We start from the raw sequence: 19,266 nt of genomic DNA, 5'->3' as shown, positions 1-19,266 counted from the left end.
AAATGGAAATAAAAACAAAAATAAACAAATGGGACCTAATGAAACTTAAAAGCTTTTGCACAGCAAAGGAAACCATAAACAAGAGCAAAATACAACCCTCAGCATGGGAGAAAATATTTGTAAATGAAGCAACTGACAAAGGATTAATCTCCCAAATTTACAAGCAGCTCATGCAGCTCAATATCCCCAAGGCAACATGACAACGATCCAAAAAGTAAATGAAAACAAAGAGTTTATTTTATATAACCTCTATTGAAATGCATTTATTGTGTCACTAGCACAGACTCCCTCTTACAGTGGTGGGTTGCTGAATAAGAGAATGGGGATATCAATTACATTCCCACCAACAGTGCAAGAGTGTTCCCTTTTCTCCACACCCTCTCCAGCATTTATTGTTTCTAGATTTTTTTGATGATGGCCATTCTGACCGGTGTGAGATGATATCTTGCACTGTTGGTGGGAATGTAAATTGATACAGCCTCCATACTGTTCTATGGAGAACAGTATGGAGGTTCCTTAATAAACTATAAATAGAACTACGATACAACCCAGAAATCCCACTACTGGGCATATACCCTGAGAAAACCATAATTCAAAAAGAGTCATGTACCACAATGTTCATTTCCGCTCTATTTACAATAGCCAGGATATGGAAGCAAACTAAGTGTCCATCGATAGATGAATGGATAAAGAAGATGTAGCACATATATACGATGGAATATTACTCAGCCATAAAAAGAAACGAAATTAAGTTATTTGTAGTGAGGTGGATGGACCTAAAGTCTGTCATACAGAGATGCAAGAGGGAAGAGATATGGGGATATATGTATATGTATAGCTGATTCACTTAGTTATAAAGCAGAAAGTAATGCACCATTGTAAAATAATTATACTCCAATAAAGATTTTAAAAAAATAATAATAAAATAAAATAATGGACACACGTCTGCCTTTCTGTCTTCACACAAAGGATGGTCACTCTCAATAACATCATCTTGAAATAAAAAGGCCAACAACAGGAGGTACAATCAAGGTCCCAGCAGGAAACAGATGGCATACTCAAATTAGAGAAATTCACGGAGGGCTTAATGGAGGGACTGTTTACAAAGGTGTGGGCAGGGTATAGGGAAAACACAGTGATAGTATGATGTTCTATGCCTAGTAAACAGTGGGGCGGTGACTGGCCCTAGGCCTGAAGGGGTCAGTTACCAGAGCCAGAAAGGACAGAATCACGTGGAAATGTCTGTGTTGACTTACTTAGTTTAAAAACTGAAGTAATGTTAACTTACAATATTGTCTTAGAATATTATATTAGTTTCAGGTATATAAAGAGTGATTCAATATTTTTATAGATTACATACCATACCAAGTTATTATAAAATGTTAGCTATATTCCCCGTGCTATACATTACATCCCTGTGATGTACTTATTTTATAATGGGTAGTCTGCACCTCTTAAAGCCCTTCACCTGTTTTCCCCACCCCCACCCCTTTCTCCTCTGGTAACCACTAGTTATCTGTGAGTCTGTTTGTGTTTTGTTATATTTTTTCATTTGTTTTGTTTTTTAGATGTCACATACTGTGAACACATATAGTATTTGTCTTTGTCTGACTTACTTCACTAAGCATAATACTCTCCAGGTCCACTCATGTTGTCACAAATGGCGGGATTTCATTCTTTTTTATTGCTGAGTAATATTCCATTATGTGTGTATGTGTATATGTACATATAAAACATCTTCGTTATCCATTCATCTGTCTAAGGGCATTTAGGCTGCTTCCATATCTTGGCTATTGTAAATAATGCTGTGAACACTGGGGTGCCTATATCTTTTTGAATTAGTGTGTTGACTTGCTTTTGATAGAGGGACGTACCCAGCCCTGTGTGACCCTGAGGAATAAACACCCTGATGTCACTCAACTCTCTGCCCTGATCTCCTGCTGTGATTGCCTTGGTAGAACCCAACTAGAAGCCAGAGAATGGAATAGCCATACAAGTCACTCTCACAGGGCAGAGAGCAGGAGAGGCGGGGGAAGGTGAAGAGTGAACATGGAGAGATGCATGGAAGATAGCTGGCAAAGAAGAAAGACCAGAGCTCAGTGTGGATGTGCCAGTAAGAGACATCTATGAGACATGAAGACAAGGGGTCAGGGAGGCAGGGTATCTATGACTGCAGTTCAGGCCAAGGCCTGAGCTGGAGACACACACTTAGGACTCAGCACATAGATGCTTTTTAAAGCCACGGCGCTGAAGGCCATCATGATGGGGGTGTGGAGGGAGATGAGATCCCTGGGCAGAGACCTAAGTCTGTCCTAGCAAAGAGGCTGTAGGGAAAGGAAAGCTCAAGGGTTGTAGAACCTGGAGAGCAGGTGAGCAGAGTGAGCACCAGAGAGAAAGAGGAACCGAGGGCCAGCATCACAGGAGGCTCATGGGTTGACTTGGAGGAAACCTGAGACCTGGTGTCATTGGTGACCTTGCTGCGTTGTGGTGGAGACTGAGGGCCCAGGGCTTGACTGCAGAGCTTGGCAGAGGAAATGGGAGCGGGGGGATGGAGAGGATGAGTGTGAGCAACTTTTCTGAGGAGTCTGTGCTGCAAAGAGGGGGAAAGAAACAGCAGGAGAAGTGGGGTCAAGAACAGGCTTTTTAAACAGAGAGATAACATTAGGTTTGTATTCTGATGAGAATAATCCAGAAGAAAGAGCAAAAATGATGGTGGAGGAGGGAGAGGGGACTATGGCAACAAGATGCTCCCAGGCCCCCCGTGTTAGGGCAGCTGCCACTCAGTTCCAGCCAATTGAGGCCAGATCTCTGGTTTCTCTAAGAGAAGTCAGCAATTGACTTAAAACATCAAACAAACAAACAGGAAGTCTCCTGATATTTAAATGATGACAACTAATTAAAAAAATTTTTTTTAATTCTCTGAAGTCCAAACAAACTCATCTGCAGGCTGCCAGTTGGCAACCTCTCCTGTACGGCAAAGCTTTGTCTCTTCCACGGTTACCAGGTGTGGCCTCCTGATTTAGGGCCTTTGAAGGACACTGGCTGTATGATCTCTAAATTCTTTCAACTTGTAAGGACCCCTGCGGTGGTACTTGGCCAGGGTGGGGTTAATGATACAGTCCCTGTCCCCTTCGTAAAGGGCAGAGGAACTGAGGTTGCCGGTGCGGGCTGCACATCCTATACTTAAGTCCTCATAGTTAATACTTAGGCTTCACATATGCCCTTTACCTCCTCCCACCTCCTGCTCACTAAGGAAACTTACTATTATCTGCAGGCCAATGCAAATAAAGGTCACCAAGAGACACTTTCCAGCCAAACACCGAATGCTGGCATGCGGTAGAAGGGCTGATTGTTTGCAGGTTCCCAGCTAATAAAAGAAATGCCAATCAAAGGGGGCCTCTGCCTGGTCTGAAACTCGCAAGGAGCCCTAGCTGTGAGCGATGGCCCCAAGCAGGACAGCACTTGGACTTCCAAGGATGCCCAGCACCTGCACAGAAAAACTGCAGAGCCTGGAGAGTCGACGGTCCTTCACTGACCCAGGGAGGGCATGGGGCCTGCCAGGCAGGGAGGAAGGAGAGCTGACATAGTCATACAACTGCCTTCTTCCAGAAGCAAGAGTGAGGAAAGCCACCTTGGGTGGGCTGCTGCGATTTTATACTCACAAAACTGGTCTTTAGAATAGGGTTAAAATCGTAGACCTCTCCAATTTTCACCATGTGAATAGAAGCATTAAAAATGCTTCTCTGGTCACAGTGCTGGTTTCCCCTAGTGGTGCCTGGCTCTGCCTGGAAGCATAATATCAGCCCCCGAAAAGCTGTATTTTAAATGAGTTCCTCCTATTTAAGAATGAGTCACTAAAGCTTCAATTGGAACAGAAACAGCTTTCATCTCTGAAACATTCTGCTCTCAGTCACCTTTTGGTTCAGTCCTATGGAGAGCAAGACAGGAAAAATGTTCCAAGTATACTGTCACACTGTGAAGCTATAAAGCATACCTGTTTTCCCCTCCATCCTGCTAAAACCTGCCCAGGGAGAATAAAGACGGCTTGAGCAGGCTGAGGAGAAGAGAGAGTCCTCCATCAAAAGCACTTTTAAATATCTTCACCAGGGAGGTTAAAATTGTTCTCCCTGCTCCCAGGGAGAAGGAAACGGGAAAAATTGATCAAGAGCTCCTTGGTAGGGCAGGATTCTGGAAATCAGCAAAACCAAACAACCATGGACAACATTTAAAACAAAACTACATAACAAAGTATCCCCATAAACCCCAAAATGGGTGGAGACAAACCAACACTCGTAAAGACCTGCATGGTAGCCCATTTGTGCAGGAGGAAGAAGAGGGAAGCAACGGGGCTTCTGACTTACGGACCCAAGAACAGAAAAACCACAATATAGTCTATAGGTATCACTGGAAAATACAGAGGACCAATTTGTGAACAGCAGCTAAAACTGGAGGTTTTACCTTCACTAATAGCAAGTGAGTGCAAGGGGCCTGAAGTAAGGACAGAAGGGGCTCCTGTGAAATCAGGGCTCCCTTCTAGGATGGGACCCATAACTAGGGAGGAGCTGCTGGGAGTGCAATCAAAATTGAGCAGAATAGAGACAACAGAGACAAAGAAAAGGGGAAGTTCAGACCAAAGTAGGAGAGGGAAACAGAGCCAAGAAAGCTGAGAGAACAAGCTGCTACATATTTGAACACTACACAAAATCAACAAAAGAGGGGCTCTGTGAAGTAAGAAACACTTTGCTGAGCCCCCGCCTCATTCTAAAGTTGAGAAAAACTAATTTCACTAAAATGAGCTATAGAAAAATATCAAGGTAGATACCATACAAATTATCATAAGGAAAAAGAAAATAATGAACTCAATAGCATCCCACAGGCAAGGAAAGCAAGCCAGAAAGACATGTCCACAATATATTGATAGAACAAAATTGTAACCTAATACTTTAAAATGAGTTCAAAGACATTAAGAAGATGATAGAAGACTTGAAAAAAAATCAAAGTTAGAAAAACTCAGAAATGAGGTGAGAGAACTCACACAAATTAGAAACAAAAGAGAAAATCATTTCAGAAATGAAGAGTAAACTAGAAGGAATATAAGAGCAAATACACAATAATGCCCTAAGAGAAACAAAATGTGCTAAGGAGAAACATTTTAAAAAGCAAAAAGAATCTGGATGATGCCAGATTGTGGGAAACTCTGAAGAGTTCAACAGAAAATGAGAAATATTAAAGATATACAAGGGAGCTTGAATGTATAGGTAAGAGTCCCTGCAGAAGAGAAGCCAAATTGAAAGAACAAATACTAAAACCTATAACTCAAGAAAAAAAATCTTCTAAAATAAAAAAATATATATTTGAAATACATACGGAAAAAAACACACTATGTACCTGAGAATATCAACCCCAAACGATTAACCCAATATGAGGCCATATCTGGAAGGGAAGGGAAGGAACAGGAAGGGAAAATTGTTTGGGCACCTAGAAAAAATAATATGTGAATTATAAGGGAAAGAAAATGAAATTGCCATTAGTTTTTCTTTTTCCCCCACAGCAATGCTTTCTCCCAGAAGGAAGTAGAGTAAGACAGTCAAAGAAAGAAAGAATGAATCAAGGATTTAATATTCAGCAAAACTCATTTTCAAGTGTAAAGGGCACAGACAAACTTAGCAACATGCAAGGACTCAGGGAATACTATTCCTAAGACCCCTTCCTGAGAATGAGCTTCGGACAACCAAGAGGGCTAGCACAGCACTGATATAAGGACTGAGAGTGGACATTACATATAGTACATTTTACCTGTGGAACAAATACTGTGTGAGGGCTAAGAAACACTGTGGACAAAGTGCAACTATTAAAAAATGGGGAAGGGCTTCCCTGGTGGCGCAGTGGTTGGGAGTCCGCCTGCCGATGCAGGGAACACGGGTTCGTGCCGCGGTCCGGGAGGATCCCGCGTGCCGCGGAGCGGCTGGGCCCGTGAGCCGTGGCCGCTGAGCCTGCGCGTCCGGAGCCTGTGCTCCGCAGCGGGAGAGGCCACAACGGTGAGAGGCCCGCATACCGCAAAAAAAAAAAAAAAAAAAAAAAAATGGGGGAAAGTAGATGCAAAATACATGCATAGATGTATATATGTATCTACAGACACATACCTTTCCTAGCTGTGTTCACTGAAAAGGCCTAGACACAAAGACTGAGCATCCCTAGCACTAGATATGGTTTTAAAATGTAATTTCTCACTAAAAGAACCTGGGGCTCATGAGAGAAATGGTAAATTCCAGGTATAATGTGATGATTTGATATAGATGTGATAATTTGAGTTTCAGTAATAATAAATGCAATGTATTTAAGCAAATAATTACGTTTAAATCCCTAAGTACTTAAATGATCTCTTAAAAAATGAATTGGTCAACTTTGAGTTATGACAGGGAACTAATTCATGAGAATTAGTAAATGAAGGGAAAGAAACACACATTTATCTTTCTTTCCCTACATGAACTATACCATTGATTAATCAATAATAATGAAGAATCTCTTTATAAATGTATTCCAACTAATAAATGGAAAGAAATGATAGAATTAAAATAGCATCATTTTGCAAATCTAATGAGTTAAAGGATGTACACATTAAGCATCAAAGTTGTTCCTATCATTAAAAGAGAGACAACCAGATATCACGTGCCTTCTATGATCTTACCAAATACCACCTAAAATCTTGCCAAAGTGAGTTTGATCCAGGGTCTGGATCCAGTTGCCAATTTTCAGGAAATACAGAGGACATGGGAACATGTGGCACTGCACCAAGAGACTTCAATCAGCACAATCCAGATTTGGGGAAACTCTAAAGATCAAATGGCCTGGATTCTTCCGTACAGATTTTAAGGAAAAGAAAGGGACAGAGAGGAAATCTATAAGTTAAAAGAGACTTAAAGACACAGTGAATTTTTTAAATAAGCAAGACTAAACTACAGTGCTAAGGATGCACATATGCAGGAGAACACCAAAAAATGCAGCGAAGTGATTATAATAAAGTCAGGATATGGTTACTTTTGTGGGGAAGGTGGGACTTCTGGGTGGGTGTATTAGTCAGGGTTCTTCAGAAAACAGAACCAACAAGATATTTATAGATACATACATACAAATCTATCTATCTATCTATCTGTCTATCTATATATCTATCTGTCTATCCATAGATTGATTACAGGAACTGACTCACGTGATTGTGGAGGCCGAGAAGTCCCACGATCTGCCATCTGCAAGCTGGAGCACAGAAAAGCCAGTGGTGTAATCCAGCGTGAGTCTGAAGGCCTGAGAATCTGGGGACCGATGGTAAAAGTCCTAGTCTGAGTCCCAAAGCCTAAGAATCAGGAGCTCCAACATCTGAGGGCAGGAGAAGATGGATGTCTCAGCTTAAGCAGAGAGCAAAGTTGTCCTTCCTCTGCCTTTTTGTTCTATTCAGGCTCTGAATGGACTGGATGATGCCAGATTGGGGGAAACTCTAAAGGTCATATGGCCTGGAATACATAAATTTTAAGGAAAAGAAAGGGATAGAAAGGCAATCTGTAAGCTGAAAAAGACTTAAAGACGCATCAGATTTTTAAAATGAGCGTTGGTAAGGGCAATCTTTTTCACTCAGTCTACTGATTCAAATACTAATTTCTTTCAGAGGCACCCTCCTCACAGACACACTCAGAAATACATCATGTTTTACCAGCTATCTGGACATCCCTTAGCCCAGTCAAGGTGACACATAAAATTAACCATCACAGTGGGTGACAAAGTCCTATTTATTGACTTGACAAGAATGTTCACCTCAGAATAATTGTCATACAATCGTTTTATGTTGGTTTTTGTATCTGTGTTTTATAATAATAATATCATATTATTATAATAATAGTCGATCTGAAAGGGCTCTCCTCCCTCTGTGGGTGGGAGAAGAGCCTGATGCGAGGTTAGGCGATGGGAGGAATTCCTCTACAATGTTGGGGAAGCAAGCAGGAAGCAAGGTGGCCCTTCCCAGTAGGCTGATGAACCACCAGCACATTCTTGGATTCTCCTTACCACGTGGGAAATATCACTGGACCCTCCTCGAGAGAACTATTAATTAATAATACTGGATCGTTATTATTTTTAAGTCAGGAGCTATGCAAAAAGTACTTTAACTCAGACAGGTTAGGAAAGCTCAAACTAATTTCACAGACACCTTTTGAAATAGGCTGTTAAGTGCATGAGGATTGGAAAGGGGGTGTATGACTTTCTGGAAAAAGCGAACCCTGTTCTAGCCCTCACTGTCAAATCCTGTTTCATCTAGAGCTGTGGTCAATTCAACTAAGTGTACTACTGTACTACTGTTATCTAATTCTTGGTGATTTAAAGACTTTTAAAATCTGTAAAATGGAAACATTTCATCCAATTAAAAAGAAAATTTCCCACTGCAAAAAGCTTATTAGCCACTAGAATATATGACTAAGGGAAGTTTTGCTCTCTCTTTCCCATGACAGCTCACAGAGCCGTCTACTCAGAGTCCCCTAGGTGCAGGCACACGTGGAGACAGGTCTGACAGATGTCTCTTTGGTGTCTCCCAAGGAGATTATGACTGCACTGTCACTGCCCAGGTGTGGTGGCCATCACAGGAAGGCAGAAGAGCATGGTGGCTGGAACACAGATGTGTGTCAGAAAGATTTAAGTTCAAATCCTGGCCTTGGTCACTTACTAGCTCTGTGACATGGGGCAAATTAATTAACCTTTCCAAATGTTTGTTTCCTCATCTATAGAATGAGGGTAGTGATCACAACTATTTCATTAAGTTGTGTGAGAAATGAATGTAATGATGGATGTACAGGGCAAAATACCTGACATATGCAAGAACTCACTAAGTGTGAGCTATTCTATCTTTATTACTGTTAACGTCAAGGTCATCACCAGAAGGATAGCCTATTAAGGAAGAAAATACTTTAGACCAGTGGTTCTCAAAGTGTAGCCCCCAAACCAGCATCATCTGCATCACTTGGGGACTTCTTAGAAACGCAAACCACCCCACTTCCTCCAACTCCAGACCTACTGAATCAGAACCTCTGGGGTAGGGCCCAGCAATCTGTGTTTTAACAAACCCTCCAGTAATTCCAGGCAAGCTAGAGTTTGAAAACCATTGATCTCATTCCACCATCTGTTGAAGCCTCCTGTAAACTTTTGCAGCCAGAGAATTTGAAATTTTCAGGAAGGCTGCTAAAATTTTGTTTTATTGACTGAGAACAATCAACTTGAAATCTAGCCTTGATTCTATCAGCCAGTGATGCTGAAGAGAGAATCCCTGCCTGAAGTCCCACTAGCTTTATAAGTACACTGAAAGCAAGATTGTGGATTGTCATCTATGTGTTCCCCAGCATCTCACATGCTGTCTGACAGGCTGTAGACACTCGATAAATATTCATTGCCTGAACAATGAATGAAGAGTTAGGAGAAAGACTGGAGATGATTATAGCATTCCACCAGCAGATAAATGCAAATCTAAGGTAATCTAACTTAGGATTTTGCTTTAAAATACTTGCTTTCTAGAACTCAGGGGACAGTAATTTGCTTGGCTTAGTCAGCAATGTAAGCATATCTTATTAAAATGTACGACTTCCAACTGAAATTTGAAAAAAGGATCAACAGTGATTTTAAAACCTTTTAAATAACTAAATTCCCACTGAAACTGAATTTGGGGCAGTACTCAGTTAGCCCTTGGATTAAAGAGACAACCAGAAGAAAACAAATGGACAAAGAAGGAGTTTAGCTATTGTTTTAAATGCAATTCTGGGGCTAGACCCTGAAAATAAAGAGAGGGAAATTACTTTCTCCCTCTATGTATGTATATACATATATATATATATATGTATATATAAATAATAATAGAAGTATAAATGATCCTTTATACCCTGAAGCAAGACAAAAATCCAGATTAATCAAAGGAAAATAAAAAGACTATACTGAATATAATTTATTAAGGCAGAAAATTATAAAACTTTTGTTTAAGAAGGTTTCAATAATTCCAAATTTCAATTAATCTGCCTATCTCATTAAACTAATGTATTTAGAAATCAGCAGTCATTATCTAGTTGAAGCACCACATCTTCTTATAGAAAAATATCTTTTCCTTTAAGAATTAGTACATAAAACTAACAAGTGCAATTCTGGGAGGCACAGGAAAATTAAATGCAGTTTGGCACCCATACACACCTAGTGACTCCACAGAAAAATATTAAAGTAATAAAAAAGTGCCAGCAGCAGTAATGCTAGGATCATCCATATTTATTTTGCTTCTTGTACTTGACCATCTATCAGTGTGAAGAGCCCTCAGTCAAAGTGAATGGTTTTATCAATATTCTCAGCAAAACATATTTGGTTTCATCATTGTAAGATCTACTGCCACCAACCTTGAAAGTTTGGTCTCCTGGCCCAGGGACACTACCTCTCTTGCAGATCAGTATAATCTGATCAAAAGCATATATTATCTAGCGCAGCTCTATACATTAGAGAAAAAGAAAAAAGAAAACTGGGTGACTGACAGCAGTTCCTTGGTGGGACTTGATGAAATAATGCAGCATTAACTAATGAATTAATAGGGATATTGGACCTATCATTTTTTACTTTGGGATTAGAAGTAATGGAAGACCCTCGGGCACTAAAGAAGCAACATCCATTCATTTGTAAGTAGGTTGAGAAAGATAAAGGACATCCTAAAGAGCTTAACTTACTCTCAAGGAGAACTTACTGACTCATACATTCATCCGTTCAGTCATTCATTTAGTTCTCTGTACTTCTGTACTTGGGTGCGCCTCTAGATTTACTTTAGTATTTAAAAAGTAGGACAATTGACTTGTCCATTTTTCTCTGCATTCTATTGACTCTCTTTTTGGTGACTGCAAACTTTTCAAGGATTTCCTTCTTGTGAGACATTTAGAAACCTCTCTAATCTTTCTGAAATTAATAAAAATAGTTTAAAAATATTCCTCTTTTAAAATTTGACAATGTTCCCTCCCTTTATTTTTCCACTTAAAAAGGTTACTTATACCCTACAGCAGTGGTTGTTCACAACTGTGATAATGGAAGAAAAACTCAATACTCCTTAAAGAGTCACATGTCTGCTGAATCTCTGCACAGTTAAGGAGAATATAAATTTCTAATATTGAAATTAAGGAATTTGGGAGCTGAAGAATACAAAAGGTACCTAAGAAAGAAAAAAATGCTCCAACCTCCACCAGTGTGTAATGACTCCCAAAGCTCTATCTGAAGCCCAGTCTCCTTTCTGAGCTCCAGGCTGGACACAGAGCTGCCTTCCTGACACTATCATTCTGATGGTAAAGAGGTCTGCAAGGTCTTCTCACACACATACACACACCCACACACACACACAGCATTTGCCATCATGAATTCATGAAATGGCCTTTTAAGAGTGGGCCTTTATATGGGAAATGAGCCGGCTTCTCCATCTAGAGATAGACTCAGGAGATTGTATCAGCAAATGTTTTCTTCCATGCCTGTTTCTGATGCCAACCAATGTTGCAAATAGCAGATGACAATTCTGATCCTCCCAGATGCTAGCAGTGCAGTTAGGAGCTGTCCTCACTACATTCTCTGCTTGCTGGCTAGCATCTGAAGGAGCAATTTTATTACTTGCTTAGATTAACTGATGAATATACACGCAGAGGTCCTTTTGAGAAACCTTAATAGTTCTGCAGCAACTATGCATTTGACCCAAAGAATAAAATGGCAGTCAGTAACTACAGAGGTGTATTCCAATACTTCACTATTGGCTCACTAGCACCTGAGTCTCTTCATTAGGGATGAACCTCAGACCACCAACTGCTGGGCAAAGATGACGAGAGATTACAGGACAAAAACTAAGAGATGGCTGTCACTGCCACAAGCTGGGACCTATCTCTGATGTGTGTAGTTAATTCCTGCTGTAACAGGGTCTTTTCAGTTACACATAATAAATCCCCTCATTTAAATGACTGGGATTAGGTGATCAGTACTGTTCCTTTTGCTTTAGCAACCTATAAGATGAAATGTGAACTCACATAGCCTTGAGGGAAGCGAGTAAGTCAGGCTGTATGATCAAGGACTAATAAATACCCCTCAAGACGTTACAATGGTTACACATGCTCCACAGGCACCTGAGACTTAACATGGCCAAAACCACTTATCATCCTCCTCCTAAAATACCCTGCTCCTCTTCCTACTGCCATCTTTCCATGACTGGTGCCATCTGCCCGACCACATCTAGACACCATGTCCTACCATTTCTAAATCCTATTTGATTTACCACCCTGAGTTGTTGGGTCAGATATAGTAGTTGAAAGTGGACATTTAGCAGGTGAGGCAAGTTGAAAGATGGAATGGACCACCGTGAGGAGGCAGGGGAAGTCAGGAGGAGGTGGTAATGCTCTCTGTCCTTCAAAGAGTCCTAGGTAGTGAGCTAACCATTTCCGGCCTATATGGGTGGAGCATGTGTGTCTGAAGGAGATTCAAACTGCATGTCCCCCTCCACAGAGACCCTCTGTACTGACATACTTTTTTTCAACGGCTTCTTGGTACACTGGTACACCAGAAGCTGTCAGGAAGTCCCTGTGGAGACTGATAATTACTGCAAGTATTGGCTGGCTGCTGAGACTAGTAGTGAGAACTACAGGATGTCATATTCCATGTGGCGCCACCAAAGTCCTGAGAGACTCTGCAGTTCTTGCTACTGTGCTGTCTAGTGGAGTCCCAGGGACAGGAATTGAATGCAGGCCTCTCCAGCCACTGCCACCTCCTTCCTCCCTGAATACAGCAGCCACCAGAACACGTGACCTTGAAAAGTGTGAAGGTCAAAGCGAGCAAGTTGAGTTCAAACTAAGCCACTAGTTAAAGAGACAAGCTGGAAAATGAGAGTTAGAGAATGGAGATGTGGGGCAGGGAGTCAAAGCACCAGGAAAGTCAAAAGTGAGAAGAGGCAGAGTTGCTCTGGATGAATTCTGAGGACAAAGTGTGAATGCCTGTTGGGATCTTTACCTGCTCCCAGTATTCTGTTATTGGGCAAGCCAAGATTGTTCAGATGGTTCAGACAGGGAGCAGAGCAGCAAGTTGAGGTGGTTCATGCTCAAAATCCATGATTCCACTGTGTTGTAACAGGTAAGCTTATCTGCGGAGGAAGAGAGACTGGGATGGGTAAGAGATTCCCCAGAACTGTAGATGTCTGAAATAGCCTCTGTGGGAATGGAAAGGGAGTTGACCAGGGACACACAAGCAGCACCCAGCAACCCTGGGGACCCCGTTGAAGCTGGAAACTACACATTAGAGGAGAGGGAGCCAACTGCAGAAGTGATAAAAGCTTTGCCATAAACAAAGTAGGGTACAGTGGTTATACAAGATAAGGGAGTGAGGGAGAAGCAAATGAACATTTACTGTGTAGGTCTAGATTGGAGAAGAAAAGAAGGTGTGAGGGTTATTTCTGTTTCAACTTGGCTGAGCCACGGTGGTCATTTATTTGGTCAAACGTTATTCTGGATGTTTCTGTGAGGGTGTTTTCAGATGAGATTAACATTTAAATCAGTAAACTTTAAGTAAAGCAGATTGCCCTCCATAACGTGGGTGGGCCTTAGCCAATCAGTTGAAGGCCTTAATAGAACAAAGGCCCGACCTCCCCCAAGCAAGAGGAATTCTGCCAATACACAGCCTTTGGACTGGAACTGCAACATCAGAGTTTTCCATGGGTCTCCAGCCTACCAGCCCACCCTGCAGATTTTGGACTTGCCAGCCTCCATCATCATGTGAGCCAAGTTCAGTAAAGGTAACAGAATGTGGGAAGAGGAAGAATGGTAAATTACTAAATTCACAGTTAGGGGAGTTTCAGAGTTCAGATGCAGAGCAGATCTGAATGAGAACAAAGTCAGGAGAGTGGAGGCAGAGAATGAGGTGCAGGTGCGTCTGTGGGTCTGCCCACATGCACGCTGAGGCAGTGCACTCAATGAGTGTGGGAGAATGGAGAGAGAAGACTGCGAGCCGGGGTGCCAGCAGACAGGGAGGGCTGCCTGCTCACATTCCAATGGCTCCTTATCACCTCTAGGGAATGGCAGGAAGCCCTTCATGACCTGGCCCTTCGCCCCTTGCTGGCTCACCTCTGCTCAGCCCCAGGCCAGCCCAGCCTCAGCCACCCTGACTTTCTCATCTGTGGTGTGGAAGACTAAACTCTCAGTCTTCAAATCCACTCCTCGCCCTCTCCCCACCCCATTCATACTGGCAGCTTCAAATGAAATCAAAAAGAATTCTCACCTTGACAAGCACGCCTAATAAACCCAAGACCATCTGGGCAACAGTCTCTTAAAAGGTCAGGAAAATTTCTTCCTATACTCAGTAATTAATTAGCTGTACCTTGAATGAAACAAACTGCACTTTTCTGTGGAACTGCAAGTTCCACAAATCCTTTAAAAACTTTCAGGCTGATCAATCCAGATTACATCCCAGGATTTGAGCTTTCAAGATGTATTGATAATTCGGGTAGCATCAGAGAACTGTATTAATTACTCGCAAAAATGTTAACAGGTGGCAACAGATGGACTCACCTCCAAGCTCTTCATTATCTGCAGGCCCTTGCCCACTGCCAGACTTCGAATCTCACTGTTTAGTGCAGAGACATGCTTTCTGCCTTGATTTATTTCCCTATTCTTGATTTTCCCCCCTATAGCCTCTCTTGAACTTAGTACTTTATCTAAAAAGTGGTAAATAAAACATGAGCCTGGTTTTAACTTTTAAAGCATAAAGTAGTTCAATAAATAGAAGAGTGGATGGATGTTAATCAATTACACTTGATTCATGGCTTTCCAACTGATACCTGGATCAGAAACTCTGGCAGTAAACTTTAAGGAACAAGGAGCTCTGATTTCTTTCTTTGGCCTGAGAAAAATTCACCCCTTTGGCTCATTTTCTTCCCTCCATAAAGATTGTATGGTGGTGGGGAGAGACCTTAGGGGACTGGAATAACTCTATTCCAAGTGGCCACCCTTGCATGTTTGCTCATCTTCCCAAACCACTGTCTTCAAGTTCTCCCTAGTAATACAGACAACAGCATCATTATAGAGTCACACTGATGAGCAGAGTTGTCCACAGGTGACCCTTCTTTTTACATTAAGCAAGCTGAAGCTCTTAGTGGCAGACACAAAATATGATTCCTTGCTTTCTTAAACTAAATGCTCTCCTTCTTTAATAAACTCCTCATTCACTGTGAAATTGAAAACACAGCCTTTTCCTGATGACCAGATGGCCTAGCAAACTTAATCAATTCAAGCACTCCACACTTCCTCCCCACTACCCTCCACAGTGGGGAAATCAAGAGGCAAACTCCTTATTCCTCCCAGATGCTTACCTCTCTCGAGGCCTTCCCCCAATCTTTATTCTTTAAAAAGAGCAATGGAGTTGGGAGAAAGCAAATATTTCTTTAAAGCTCTAAAATAAATCTTTCAGAGGAGGGTAAAAGTAAATGAATAAAAGAAATGAGTCAAAATTATACCTTGACTAATATTTAATTCAACAAGAATGTCACTTACAGTTATTCTAATTTATCTGGTATAGTTGTTTCAACTACAATTTCCCTTCAAATTCATATCTAGTATTCCAGACAATAAAGCAAAGAAATTCTGATGGGTAATATAGGGCAATGTGAGTAGAATCATACCTCCATCAGTTGATATCCACTTAATACTATGGACTGTTCCAGCTAATAAAAGCTTATCATGATTCCTGAGTTTCTTTGGGTTTATTTTTCTTTGACAATCTTACCTAGGCAAATTTATTGAACTTCCCAAACCTATTTCTTCTACCCGAGGAAATTGGTACCTTAGGCGGCTTACCAATATATGAAAAAATAAAGGGAAAGAAATTCATGTTGGTAAGCTACTTTCCTGCACAGATAAATTGACTACCAAAAGGAATTATTCCCACAGTTAGGTCTCTCACATCATCAGGAAATCTACCCTCTCCTTCCTCAAACCAGTTTCGGAGATGGTGACTAATGTTCTTATTTACATGGGAACTGATCTCTCCTTCATTTATTGTTTAGAATAGTAGCATGTTAGGGTTGCTATGAATTGTAAAGGAAAATTAGCTTGCAACAAGGATTTTTATTAACAGAGTTGTGAAGTGAAACCAAAACTGAAGTGGCAGCAGCTATTCTGCATTTGGAAAATATGGTCTCAGAAAATGTACAAGCAAGTCACATACACACTTGTTTCTAAAAGCTCAGGACACTAAAGCGTTCCCAAAAGCATGGCAATAAAGCCATCATTCAGAAATAAAAGTGGATTATACAGGTTCCAGCCTAAACACTTAGAAGGCATATTTTCCCATCCTTTCAATATTTCTTTTTCTTTTTTTTTTTTTTTTTTTTTTTGCGGTACGCGGGCCTCTTACTGCCTAGTACTTTTTTTTTTTTTTTTGCGGTACGCGGGCCTCTCACTGCTGTGGCCTCTCCCGTTGCGGAGCACAGGCTCCGGACGCGCAGGCCCAGCGGTCATGGCTCACGGGTCCAGCCGCTCCGCAGCATGTGGGATTCTCCTGGACCGGGGCACGAACACGTGTCCCCTGCATCGGCAGGCGGACTCTCAATCACTGCACCACCAGGGAAGCCCTCAATATTTCATTTTATAAAAAAGCAACTTGACTAAATAGCTCCTGTGTCCTCTTCTTTACTAACAGGAAGTGGTTATTATGAATCTTCATTTTTTATATTCATTGTAAAATGTAGTTAATTGGAAGCTTTAGATAAATACAAAAAGCTTGTTTATATGAAAATTCCTCCCTAGAAAGGATAAGAAATCCTCCTGGTTCAACAGAAAACAATTACTCACTAATTCAAGACAGTAAAAACTCTCTCCTCACCATAAAAAGGCATAAACTAATAAAAAGTTTTGATATTTTTGTTTATTGGTGACTTTATGCATACTATTTATAAAAATTGGTTAGTGCAGAGGGAGACTAAATAATGTTAATTGTTTCAAGCAATAGTCTGAACGCTAATTAAAGAGTAAAGAGATAGAACAATGTTTTCTCCCTCCACAAAACATTTTAACTAGAGGGTCATAGGATATTTATTTTAAAACTTTCTAATCAGTAAAAGAAACATTTCCTTGGTGCAAAAAAGGAGCAAACATCACCCAACATTCCCTATAAATTCTTCAGCAAGGAAAATTGGGCGTAATAGAAAAAAAAGAGCACAGATTTTTGTTCCTAAAATAAACTTTATGCAATCACAGGAAGCACTTAGATCCCTTTTTTTCCTCCTCTTGCAGGAAAATGAAACAATCTCTGGGCCACAGAAAATAACACAAGTTTTAGAAAATCCCTGTGGTGTGAGAAAAAAAACTTCAAGTGAATCTCTTCTGAGTCCCATCAATGATGTAAAGGACAACAGATGTTCAAAGACTCAGGTACTTCAACAAGAAGTAATTGATTTGTACTGGTGAGAGTGATGACTCCATCAGAGGTTCAGGAAAACAGGACAGCAGAGAGTCACACACACAACACTACAATCAATATTTCTACACACAACTAGCTCCTGGCTTCATTTTGGCTAAAAGAGCAAGTGTAAGAAGAGTAATGATGGCAAGAAGTGCAGAAGAAAAGAAGCATAAGAGGGGAAGAAGAAAAAGTGGATAGGACTATTTTATTTTAGATTACCAGCACGTTCCACTAAAAATTAGTAAAAATATGGGCATGCCAATCATGGATGCGGCAATTTAAGAAAAATCAATTCATAACTGTGTATACATATGATACATATACAAAAATTCATATAATGCGATTGGGTAGAAGAAAAAGTTTATAACATTTTCATTAAATTTTAATTATAGGTATCAAGAGAATAATATAATACTTTCTGCCTTAAAAGTACTTTTTCTTAGAATATCCCGTTAGGAGGGTATTTTTGCCATTGCTACAAAGGGCACATTAGTAGGCAAACATTTGTATAATCCCACCATAGACTTATCAATTAAGTCCTTCTCAGGATGAAAGATCAAAATATAGTTTATACAGAGTAAATCAGGAAGAACTTCAGACTTTGTAGAGATTTCTCCCTCTGTGGCTTTAATGTAAAAGGTGATTCCATAAAATCTTCTTAAGATCATCTATTTGGACTGTGACATTCCATGACCACACCTTGAATTTAACAGGTCATAAATAGGATAATAAAATAAGTTGCATTCAATAGATTAAAAATGTAGTTTCACATGACTTTTTAGACTGTTGGATTTTGGCAACAGCAACTAGGCAGAATGAACTGCTAAATCATTTACGGTGCCAAAATACACATTTCACTTCCTCATGCTCTTCCATCACCCTTCTCCAGCCCTGGTTCCCTTAGGGCGCTCTTCCTGTGATGGTTTTCCAGCTGGTCTCCCTATTTTCCCAATTTTGTTACTGAATTCCCCTCCCTCGTACCCCCAGCCCATCACCACGGCCCTCATTTCCTACATGTGGCTGGATCAACCTTTTAAAAATATGGCTTCCATAAGTCACTTCCAGAGTCAAGAACTTATGAGAGCCAGTTTCTTCGTTACCTGACTGAGATAGCTGACACATGCATGCACAAACACATATGCATGTGTGTATGTTTTAATGCAGGTTGTAGCTTTCCACGTACACTTTTTCTTTTAACAACATAACCCAGGGATCATCCCATTTCAGAACATATGGAGGTGCTTTATCCTCTTTCAAAAGCTGCATGATACTCCGCTATAGGGGTGTTCCACAATTTATTTAACAAGGCTCTGTGGAAGGGAAATGGGTGGTTGACTGAGTAGAAGGAGGAAATACATTTTTTTCTACAAATGATATTTTTAAGGTTACATCATACACACAAAAGAATATGTACAAGTGAATATGTACAAGAAACAAAACAATATCAGTGACTCCACCCATCCTCCCAAGTTAAAAAAAAAACAAACTAGTTTACCAACACTGTATTTACCTTTGTGTTCCTTTCATGCCTCACTCCCCTGTCTTTCACCCTAAAAGTAACTCTTCCCTGATTTTAATGTTTATCATTCCTATGAGTTTCTAAGAAAATTTTATCATATGTTTATATGGCTAAATCAGAAATTAGTTGGTTTTGTTTGTTTTTGAGCTTTATGTCTTTGCAAAGGTGTTGCTGAGATAGGATCTCCATACTGTAAATAGTCTTCTGTAACTTGCCATTTTTGCACATTGTTTCTCAGATCCATCCATTTTTAAAAAGTAGCTGTAGTTCATTCAATATCA

The 19,266-nt window shown here is 40.6% G+C and overlaps 1 protein-coding gene across 4 annotated transcripts in view; it reads right to left on the bottom strand.

Annotated features, from left to right (window-relative positions):
* NUBPL (NUBP iron-sulfur cluster assembly factor, mitochondrial) overlaps positions 1-19,266 on the bottom strand; it is a 402,628-nt gene that overhangs the window by 116,646 nt on the left and 266,716 nt on the right. Inside the window, exon 12 of one of the 4 annotated variants that reach the window (XR_008618649.1) lies at positions 7,282-7,371. The exons of 2 other annotated variants lie outside the window; for them this stretch is intronic. The gene's annotated coding sequence lies outside the window, so the exon portion shown is untranslated. Of the gene's footprint in view, positions 1-7,281; positions 7,372-13,136; positions 13,157-19,266 lie in introns of those variants that run through there. One more of the 4 variants, XR_008618648.1, reaches the window with a different exon arrangement.

This window comes from Physeter macrocephalus, chromosome 11 (assembly GCF_002837175.3).
Source record: "Physeter macrocephalus isolate SW-GA chromosome 11, ASM283717v5, whole genome shotgun sequence".
Lineage (NCBI taxonomy): Eukaryota > Metazoa > Chordata > Mammalia > Artiodactyla > Physeteridae > Physeter > Physeter macrocephalus.
This window is presented reverse-complemented; position numbering and strand designations above follow the sequence as displayed.